This window comes from Artibeus jamaicensis, unplaced genomic scaffold (genome assembly GCF_021234435.1).
Source record: "Artibeus jamaicensis isolate MK-2021 breed Jamaican fruit bat unplaced genomic scaffold, CSHL_Jam_final contig_465, whole genome shotgun sequence".
Taxonomy (NCBI): domain Eukaryota; kingdom Metazoa; phylum Chordata; class Mammalia; order Chiroptera; family Phyllostomidae; genus Artibeus; species Artibeus jamaicensis.
Genome location: NW_026521843.1, coordinates 17,146,470 through 17,156,904, shown reverse-complemented (window position 1 = coordinate 17,156,904; position 10,435 = coordinate 17,146,470). Strand labels below are relative to the sequence as shown.

At 49.2% G+C, this 10,435-nt stretch overlaps 1 long non-coding RNA gene across 1 annotated transcript; it reads left to right on the top strand.

Annotated features, from left to right (window-relative positions):
• The first annotated feature begins 424 nt into the window (after positions 1-424).
• LOC128627681 (uncharacterized) lies at positions 425-8,349 on the top strand. Its single transcript, XR_008391955.1, has 3 exons — positions 425-627; positions 805-868; positions 8,164-8,349. It is a non-coding gene; the product is annotated as an uncharacterized LOC128627681 (long non-coding RNA).
• Positions 8,350-10,435: the final 2,086 nt, after the last annotated feature.

Sequence of the window (10,435 nt, the reverse complement as noted above, 5' to 3'; positions counted from 1 at the left end):
GATAAAGCTAACAGAGTGGTCCTCCAGAGCGTGTTTGACTGATATTTGCTCCCTGGTGCACTAAGCATAAGCCTGGTTTATTGTGTTTACATTTTCGTATCTTCAGAGCATGGCTGATCTAATGTAAACAGGAGGGTGCTGGACAGTGGAGGCATCTCAGAGCAGGCTTTTCCCCTAAAGCCAGGAATAATCCCCTGCCCCAGAGATCCAGTCTGAATCCAGTCTGATGAAATATTCAGTGTTCCCAAACCTCATCTGCTTCGGGGAGATCAGGACCGGGAGACAGACGTCTGGTCGCAGGCAGCTCTGCTCAGGATAGACTTGTCCCGCCCAGGGCGGATCTCCTTAGCAAATGAGGCCTTTGCGCCTGCCCTGTGCGTGCCAGTGACGACTGGGCCTGCCGCCCTGTGACCCCTGGGTAGAGAGTTGAGACCCAGGCAGCCTTGTAAATCTGCTGCCCCCAAATCCAGATGAAAAGAAACACAGATTTAACACTGACTTCTCCTTGAACCAGCTGATAATTTTTTTTAATGAACTTCTACTCCATCGTCTCCAGTTCTCCAAGGAATGAGTGCTCTGACAGCGCAGACAAGGACCAGATGTCCGGTGGAGGGTCAGTCTGTGCTGGTAGGAGAGAGGACACAGGAGGGGCAGCGGGCCTGAATGTCATTACTTGGAGGGGTCGGGGGGTCAGTGACAGTGGCAAGGAACAGATTTTTCCAGCCGCTTTCAGGCTGAGAGTTGAACTGCATAATCTGAATGCTTTTATCTGTTTCTGAAAATAGACAGGAATTTTTTCCACAGCCTGCTCCAATCTGGCCCTGGAGACGTGAGGGAGGATCGCCGGGAGACAGTTGTATGTAGTCCAGTAAGTACGTTGTGTGACGCCCCCCCCACCCCAACCGCCACCAACAAGCACTGCTCCGTGTTGGCAATATGGAGCCACATTTTCTTAACACCCCTCAAAGCAGGGAGTCTACTTTTCATTTTAACTTTTGTATAGCTTGTGATGGGCGGGGCTATCGTTTCTTACTTTTACTGAAATATACAGGTTAGATGGTTTTTGTGAGGTCAGGAGCACCTGTCCAGAGGGGCTGGTTCCTTAAGTCTGCACAGAATGACCTATGTGAGAAATGTAAACAAGACAAATGAAAAGAAGTGGTTTGACCAGAAATGACAGGTTATGGTTGTTAGCAATTCCACAGATCATACTCCCCACCTTTGTCCTGGATTCAGATGACAAAGAAGCATCACAAATTATCCACCAAGATTTTCTGGAAGGTTAACACTGGATTAAATCAGACTGCATCTCTCAGCAGCTGGTCCCTCTCATCTCAGATCAAAAGGATCTTGAATCTTCTAAGTGAACTGCTGTCAAGCAAACAGCAGGGGAATCTCTAATACTATTTACATAGCATTTTCTTTTCTCTAATTATGTATCGGTTTCTTCTTGGTACAAGACTATCTATAAATATGGAAACCAAGACACAGAAAAAGAAAGAAATGTTTAGGGTCGCACAGAGGGTCAGAAGTGAAACTCAGATCAGTGTATCTAGACATGGCCTCTACTTAGTTCCACAATCCTTTCTGCTCGCTGGTCACCCTCCTACCAAGAACAAGGAGTTATTTGTGCTAAGCATTAAGTGAAGCAGGCCAGTTTCACTGGTGTTTGAACCTGAAGAGTTTTGTGGGCTCAGAGGAAGTTGGTACCAGTCTTTGAGACTGGAGTTTATTTGTAAAGTTCCTCTAAAAGGAAACTTTGTTGTGAATAGAAGCAGGAGAAGAGCATGGGATTAATCCAGGATGCTGCCAGTATCCCGTGTCTCTGGGACTCCTTTGTGGCCCTCGTGACCCAAATACTCCATGGTTAACTCGGCATCACGAAGAGGAAAGAGCAGGAACGGAAACTCCCTCAGTTGCTTCCTGCAGGCTGACGGCTCTTCTCCGAGACCTCTCCTGTTGGGAGTCGAGTTCTTTCAGCTCTAGACCATGCTGAGTGTCAGGTGGAATGTCTCCATTGTTGCTCCCCTCCGCCCCCCACTCTGGTTCTGCAGTACCACAGAGACGGCCGCAGTCCACAGGAAGTTGGTCTCATCTTGCCGCGCGTACACAGTGCTGTGTGTCTCTCCAGTTGGCAGCCACCCGATCATCAAGGAGAAGAAGGAGTGGCATAGAGATCAGAGGGAGAAGGAGAGTGAGTGGAGAGAAGAAAAGAAAGACGGAGAAGACTCTAACAGAGAGGCAGGTGACACATTTGAAAGTAACAAACTGAGCCAAGGAGGAAAAGAGAGCAGGCTTCACAGAGAATGTGGCATACGGGCCTCTGTGCTGACTGTCCCACCAGGTGTGATAGATCAGGACAAATAGCCTAATCCTCCCAGGGACAGTCAAATAGGACCAAACACGGGGCTTCAAAGGAAGGAAAAGCAGGAAGTCCATTGGTTTCAGATCCTCAGAAAAGAAGTGGGCTGGCATCTGACGTACCCTACTAGGCTGCAAGCCCCACGCACTCATGGAAGCCTCCCGATGAGGTCATGTGACTGGGACTGGTAAAAGGCTCTAGTTCGGTGGCACAGGGACCAGAAGCTTTATCAACATTATTCTTCACTTTTCTCAGCACAGCCTGAGATGGGGTAGAATTGCATTCTTTTACAATAAGTAATTTGATGGACAGAGAAAAATGTACAGAGAGAGGACAGACATTAAAAAGATACTCAATGAAAGAAAAACAAATGAACGAACATTGTTCTCCTTGATTCATTGAGAGACATATGGTGTGACGGAAAGCGCGTGGGCTTTGACACCAGAAAGATGTCCTGCCTTGGCCACTTGGTGACCTTGAGCACCTGCTTTAACATTTTTGATTCTTGGGGGGTTTGTTGTTGTTTTGCCCACGAGGGAGAATAATACCTTCCATGCAGGTTTTTGTAAGAACGGGCAGTGACCTGTATGGTACTTGGCATTTGGCAGGTCAGTAACTTTTAGCTGTTATTTTTTCCTACTGTCTGTTAGCTCCCACCAGCTGCAGGAGGACTAACTTCTCCAGGGAGCAGATTTTCTAGAAGTCCCACCTCTTTAGTTATATCTGTTCTGAGGTATTTTGGAAAGGTACCAAGAATATTTGGTCAAAGCTATTCCTTTTTTGGTCCAGATAGGTGAACAATTGGTTCAGAGTTATGATGGATGCAAACTGGTGGCAGAGATGAGACAGGGACAGCTGGGTCCCTAGGCAGCCCTCCGCCCCTGCCTGCCTGTGTGCTGGTGATCCTGATATTATTCCTTGAACACAGTCAAGTGCATTTTTGCCACCAGATTGACAGCTGGGTGGCACTTCTTAGCGATAACTCTTCAGAAGAAGAGTTACAGGTAACATAATGGACTGGAGGTCTCCGCTCCTTATTCCTCTCCTCTCCTCTTACCACCCCGGGTCATGGTGCAAAGCAGATAAGCCATCTCTTGGGGACAAACAGGGGCAGCGGCGAGACTTCTGCTCACAGTGCGCTGGCGGCTCCCTCAAGCTTTTGAGTGAGCTTTGCCTGCTTCCTGGGAGGAGGCAGTAGCAAGGACTTGCCCTCTGAGAGGCTTTGTCTGTGGGAAGCTGCCCCATGGCCGAGTAGGAAGTCATCTAACCCCTCTCTGCCAGCGAGCAGGTTCAGAACTGGCCAGGACCTCGGGGCAGCTAAGCTATTAACAGAAAGGAAATTATGCCTGAGGCCCTGGAAGTTCCTTGTAATATAGAGTACACTTCCGTAGACCTTGAAGCACTTCTAGAAAGCCTTGTGGAAAGAAGGGAGGGAGAGTTAACCTCAAACTGGGCTAGTTGTAGAGGTGGGATCTGTATGGTATTTCCCCTTCTTTTTTCAGGGTCCAGAGATCCTGGGAGGTAGACGTCAGGAGGGCAGAGTATTTGAAATAAAAGGAGAGAAAGTTCCCGGGGCCAGCCCTGGGCTCGATCTTGCCTCAGGACTGAGTTCTATCATGGGCCTCCCTCTCCCTTCAGTTACTAAGGAGAGAAGAGAGCCAGAAGTGGGTGACAATGGAGGAAAACCTCTGTGTCCTACAAAAAGGGGTCTCTTCTCATGCCCAGGCAAGACTTGTCTTTTCGAAAAATAGGTGCTTGGGTGCTGATTGGGGCAGAAATTATTTCCTGATGACAGCTCAGAGTGTCCAAATGGTCTTCCCTTTTTCATCCGGGCATGGAGCCCTTTGCGTTGGCCAGATGTTTTTCGAGGCTGTGATGGGGCGTCCTACCACATCTAGGACAGAGGCCTCCTTGACCTCAACCTGGGAGGACTTCCTGTGTGTTTATGCAAGGGCAGGTGCGGCCACCATGGGGACGGCCAGGGGTCCTTCCTGAGCCAGGGCCCGCTAGGGTTCCAGGCCCTCTCTCCTCCCTTAAGGGTTCCCTCAAGGATCACCTCCATGCCCACTTTCCCTCCACTAGCTCACATACGGTGCCAAGCTCAGGGCCTGCAGCTGGGAGGAGGACCACCTGCCCACTCCTCTTTTTCACACACACATGCTTACTCACTCACAGGTCTGCAGGATCTCCATTCTCAACCGGCTCTATCAACCCAGCCTCATTTCCTTCCACAGCAGGACCCTGGAGCCCAGCGCCGGGCTGGTGTGCACTCTAAAAATAACTGTGTCCGAGGTGATGAATGGCAAGGCATTCGCTCTCCTTTTCCTGCCTGAGTGCCGGGGCCTGAATCATGTTGGGGAATGACATTCTGTTAACACAAGCACTTTTGTTTCCTCCCTTGCTCTCTCACCATCCGGTGGGGCCCTGGGCAGGGCTGGCGTTCAAGTCTTAAAGCTTCCCTGGGGGCCCATTTAATACCTCTATCCATGGACATTAAGGAAAGCTGTAGACAGAAATGGAGCAATGCATCCTGGGCCTCCCCGGGGGGTACTAAGGATGGGCTGTGGCACCGACAGGTCCCCACCTAGACTCACAAAAAGTGGTCCAGGGCGCTAAGCGCCCAAGCCAGCAATGCCCCCAGGGCCAGGAGCCGGCCTCAGCTTAGCACCTGACTCAGGTAGCCACTCAGGGAGTGGCTGTAGAAGGAAAAGCGAAGGAGACTCAGACAGATGACTGAGAGGAGGTAGCCACATGCTTCCAACAGAGGGAGGCTCTAGTGCCACCTGCGATCAAACTTGCTGGAAAGTAGACTTCTCAGCAATGCAGGGGAAGCATTTTGGGAAACATTCTAACATTTCCCAAATTAAAGAAAGTTTGACTTCTTTAGACCTTGTTCTAAGTTCTAGGAAACCAAGGATCCTACTCGGCTTACCTTTGCATCCCCATGAGCCCCAGCCTTGGTGCCTGACTCAGAATAAATATTTAGTAAATTTTGTTTTGAAGAAATAGCACCTACAAGATCTCAATAGGAGAACTAGGGTCATTCACCCTTGAAAGAACAAAGAGGGGGCTTCTGGTATCTAGAGATTTAGGCAAGGTGCACAGGCTAGGCCTTGAGAAAGATCATTCCTTATAGCCTGTCTTTCAGCCTTGAGTCCATCCCAGGTCAAGGCCACTCGGGGGCCCATGATCCTCCAGAGCAAAGGATTTGACAGCTCATCCCCCTCAGACAGAAACCAGCTCCTCCTGTGAAGCCTTACTTCTCGTTTCTAACTCTCATTTCTATTCTTCTGTACCTGGATTTGTTTGGGGTCTTGTTTTAATGGAACCTGTTTAAAATGACCTTTTTGACCTTTGGTTGAATAGAACCTCTTAACCTTTAACCGATTCTTAAGCAAAATGACAGAACTTTGGGCTTAAGCAGTGAAACCATAATCAGACGCCTAGCAAATTCACATTTCTCAGTTCCGAAAGAGTTTCACTGTTTATTGTTGGAGTAGAATAGAATGTAAGCTGCGCTCACATATGTGTTACCCATAGACCCACATGTGGTCATCTCTCCCATCTGTGTGTCTGGAAGGCGGCTGGAGATGGGTCTTAGCAGTTGCCTGCGTGTTCTCCTGCTCCCTGTGCACCCCCCACCCTGCTTTTTCTCAGAATTGCACACATTCCTGTCCTGAAATGAGAAGAGGAACATGTGAGGTGAGGACGTTTGGTCTTTTTCATGCCTGAGACCCAAAGCATACACCCCTGAGGAGACCAAGAGAGGCTCCTGAGCTGGCGGTGGAAGACGGCAGCAGACTGGCCCCCACTAGCCAGCAGAGGCTGACACACTGAGCCCAGGGGACGCAGACGTGCTATGTATAGCAGGAAAAGACACAAGTCAGGTAGGCAAGAGGCTGAGATGGGAGGATCTTCAGGGCAGAGAGACAGGCAGACACCATGGGAGACTCTCGGATTCCAGAAATGGGGGCCTAGACACACATGCCCACTGAGGGTCAGAAATTGGTGGAGGGGTGGAGGGACTTGGGACTAGGGGAGGAGGACCAGCTGGGGCTCTGCCCCCAGCTCTCAGGGCACCTGAAGCATCTTCACTGGTAAAATGAGGAGGCAGGATGGGTCTCTAATTCTGCGAAGCTGACACAACATGCTTTTGTATTCACAGCCCTGGAGGGAATCTGTCAACAGAAAGAAAAGAAGAGCCTCTGTGGCTCCCCAGGCTGGTGGTGGGATGGCCCACGCGGATCCTAAGGAGAAGGCTTCCCTCTGCCCTTTCGATTTGTTGATGCTTTCTCCACAGCCCTTTGGAATGGGTCAGAGCTCTTTCTCCTAAGGTGCATGGACTCCACTTCTGTGGTTAAAGCCCCATTAAATCCCCCATACCACCTCCTTCTCCAGTCTTATTCTTGCCCTCTTCTCCCAGGTGTCCTTAGACTGGCTTTTTCCCTCTGACTTCCCTGGCTACAGAGTGATTGGGAACCCTTCCTCCAGGTTCCCTGGGCTCTTGCTAGAGGTCAGGTGTGTACTGACTTCGGAATGCCCCCATGCCACCTGAGCAGTGGGCTTTCCCATTCTCCCACTCACAGGCATTCCCCTGGTGGTGCGCCCCTAGTCTGGGGCGTCCCTTCCCCAAGTCAGTTTCTTGGAGGGTCTCTGGGGTCCTGCCTGCTCTCCAAACTCTTTCTGTGGCCATTCCCTGAAGGCTTTTACTGAACCCACCCATTCCCAGTGGGTTTTTTGTTTGAGCACATGACTCTTTGTATCTCTGCCTTCTTGGTCTTGCCCCTTCTCCAAGACTTCAATTTTCTATTTTTACTGTAGCTCTTACACTAATGGCCAGAGATAATATAGAAAGGTATCACCAAGGACCAAGAGATCATTTGCAACTGAACGCCCCATTCCCCCTGCTCACCCCAGTTATCTTGTTTGAGAAAGGGTCACCACGCAAACCCTAAGGGTCTGGGGAAACTCAGCCCCTGCAGGTTAAGAAGGTTAATAGATCCCAGGGCCGTTGGCAGAGTGGAGCCAAAACTCATCTCCCAGATATTTCTACAGAGGCGCTTGGAAAGCTCCGGCACTGACGAATGCGGTGCATTTGCACGTGGTGCCTTCTTCCTTCTGCGAGATCTGCTCTATTTGTAGAGTCACTGCCTGGCTGAGGGTTGGCTGCTCAGGAGGCTTTTGATCTGCGTGTGAAAGAGCAACCACATCCAGTCCAGCAGGCAGCCCAGGCAGCCAGCTCTCTCTTTTTCTTCTGTTTCCAGATAACATCCAAACAGCCCTCTTCGGATGGGTGCCAGAGAGTAACTATTCTAAAATTAAGGGCGAGGATGGTCTTTTCAAAAAGTGTTTTGAAACATGGGCCCTGTAACGTAACCTTCCCCTCAGTGTGGCAGGCCTTCTAGGGTATAGCCTGTCTGCTATCCCAGTTTCCTTGCTGCAGAGAAAAATGAAAGGCCAAGGGACTGTGAGAGCACCTCCTGGGGCTGGGGCTGGTTGTGTGACAAGTCATTAATTTCAGGGCACAGCCTGGCCGCTTGCCAGGCCCTCCAGTGTAAGTCCAGCCAAGGAGAAACCCGAGCAAGGTGGATGCCCCCCAGCATGGGTGCCCTGCTTCCCAGCCGGAGCCTTTTGGCATCTTGTGGATGTGCACGATTAATAATGCTTTTGAGGACAATGATTTGGTCTCATGGAAATAGGAGAACTGGTCCAGGATAACATCTGGTAAACTTTGATGTTTCTCCCCAAAGTTATCTTACACTCACATAGGATCACTAAACAGCTGCATGATCTTATTACAGAATCTTCCTCGAGAGCCAACTTGTCATGGATTCCATCCCCAAATTCCAGAGTTTCTCAAACAAAAGGAGCCCTGGTGAGAACGGAGCTGCAATTGGCCAGTGGGAGAGACATGGAGATCGCCAAGAGTGGGAGCACCCTTTCAGATGGTTCGGTCCAATCCTCCTCATTTTGTACATCAAAAAAAAAAAAAAAATCCCTGAGATCCAAAAAGAAGACAGAACTTCCTAAGGTCACCCAGTAGAAGCGCTGGGATAAGAGAATGAGACCTTTGAACCACAGAACACGAAGGCCCAGGTGTCTCAGGGACACCTTTCCTTGAAGAAACTCTGGGGGTAAGATCCTAGGTCAGAGGGGCAGTAAGGAAGCTGTATCAACAGAGTCAGCCAAGAGGAGAAATCTGCCAAGAGGAGGAAGAGGTGGTAGCAAAGTTCAGCTTTTACTAAGCCATAAATACAAAGTTAAAAGAGGTGAAGCAAGTCATCTAGGTCTGTGACATTACTGAGAACATGTACCATTGAGGTCTTTTTAGAGGATCAAAGAGAAAGAGCAAATAGTGTTAGTCATGTAACAGTCTTAAGCATCTACTTTGCATGGGACACTGTGTTAGGTGCTACAGGGGATCGGGGTAAGCGTGGCCGAGAGCAGTGGTTCCAAGAGCTCGTCCGGTGCCTGTCAATGACAATGTTTTTACAGGGACTCACATGCGCACGTGTGCGGTAAGGAATGGAGCATTCATAAATTTATTTTCTTTATTCTGAGATCATGTCTGTCTTTCTGGACTGTTGTGAGTGCAACTTTCTCAATTTTAAACAATATCCTTTCAATAAAATGTTGGCACCATAATCAGGGTTGTCTCAAGTGTTTCTGAAATTATTGGTTGATGAAATCCAAAAGTCTGGTAGCCACAGTTGTGGTCAAAAGGGCATGGACTCTAGGGACAGACAGATGCGGGTTCAAACTAGGATGCAGCTATTATTAACTACGTGACCTTGGGAAAACTTCTCAACGTTCGTTTTCAAGTTTCCTACCTGTGATACGAAAAGCCCCCAGAACAGTGGGGGCTTCCTGCGGAAGTCCTCGCAAATAGTCCCCACCCCTTAGACGCATCCATGTGTTTGCATATGCACGTGTGGACCCACAGTGTCCAGGGTGCTGCGTGGGAAACAGGAGACCTTTAGTAGCCTTTGCTTTCAAGGAGCTAAAAATGTTGCTGGTAGAACAGTCTACCTCACCAGAAATCATGGGGGAGACCTAAAGTCCAGCATATCTTTCCTCTTCTCCTGAACAGTTTCTTTAGTTTGGTAACAGTGACAGAATTTTCAGATACTGCCTTCGAAAGTTCACATTATATTGTTTTTTCCATGGCTGGTTTCAGTTTTTACAAAGGTTCCCTCAAAACTCATAAAGCTCTCTTTAGAACCTCATAAAGTTTCACCTGTGGATGTTTATTGCCCACAGGACGTGAGCTATGTCCGTTTGGTTTTGATAGATTTACCATGATTATACTTGGGCCCCCATTTCCCAACCAGCCTTGTAAAAAATGGCTGCCTCTGGATTGAGCGCAGGGGCCTCTCTCTTTTGTCCCCCAGTGAGCTTGGCTTATGGGCAATGATTCTAACTCCCACGCTTCTGAAGTCCAGCAGTTTGCTAGTGTTCTCCGTGAAAGCCACGCCAAGCTCATTCTGGTCTCCCCAGGCCCCTCCCAGGTGCCATTCCCAGGAATCCATCCACAAGAATTTGCCAGACTAAACAGGGAGAGGACTTTGAGAGCAGACAAGGATGTTAAAGACGTTCCCGCTAAAGTCAAGGGCAATTCTCAAGTGCGTAAAAACAATCCAAACTAGTTCCTTCCCCTATTGACCCAATTCAAGTCCCTGGTACATTTACCCATTGGCTCTAGTCCTATGTGAGAGCCCTATATTTATAGAAAGACATCATGTCTCTCCTTAACCTCCTTTTTTTCATGTCAAATGCCACCCTACTTCATTGAATCTGACTTTAAGGACATGGTCTCCAGGCTCCTTGCCATCCTGGTTGGTCCCCTTTGAGGTTCCCATTTGGGTGTGTCTGAACCACACTGGAGTTAAGAAGCTTCTTTAGGGGTTCTCAACTCCAGTGTGGTTGTTCCCAGGATGAAGGGAGGCACTTCAGGGGTAGCCAGACAGAGTCCAGAGCAGAGAACGCATCGCAGGCTGTGGGGCCAGGCCACTGAGTCAGAATCCAGGACCAAGTACAGAGATGTCGGCTGGGATCAGACAGAGAGGTCACTGT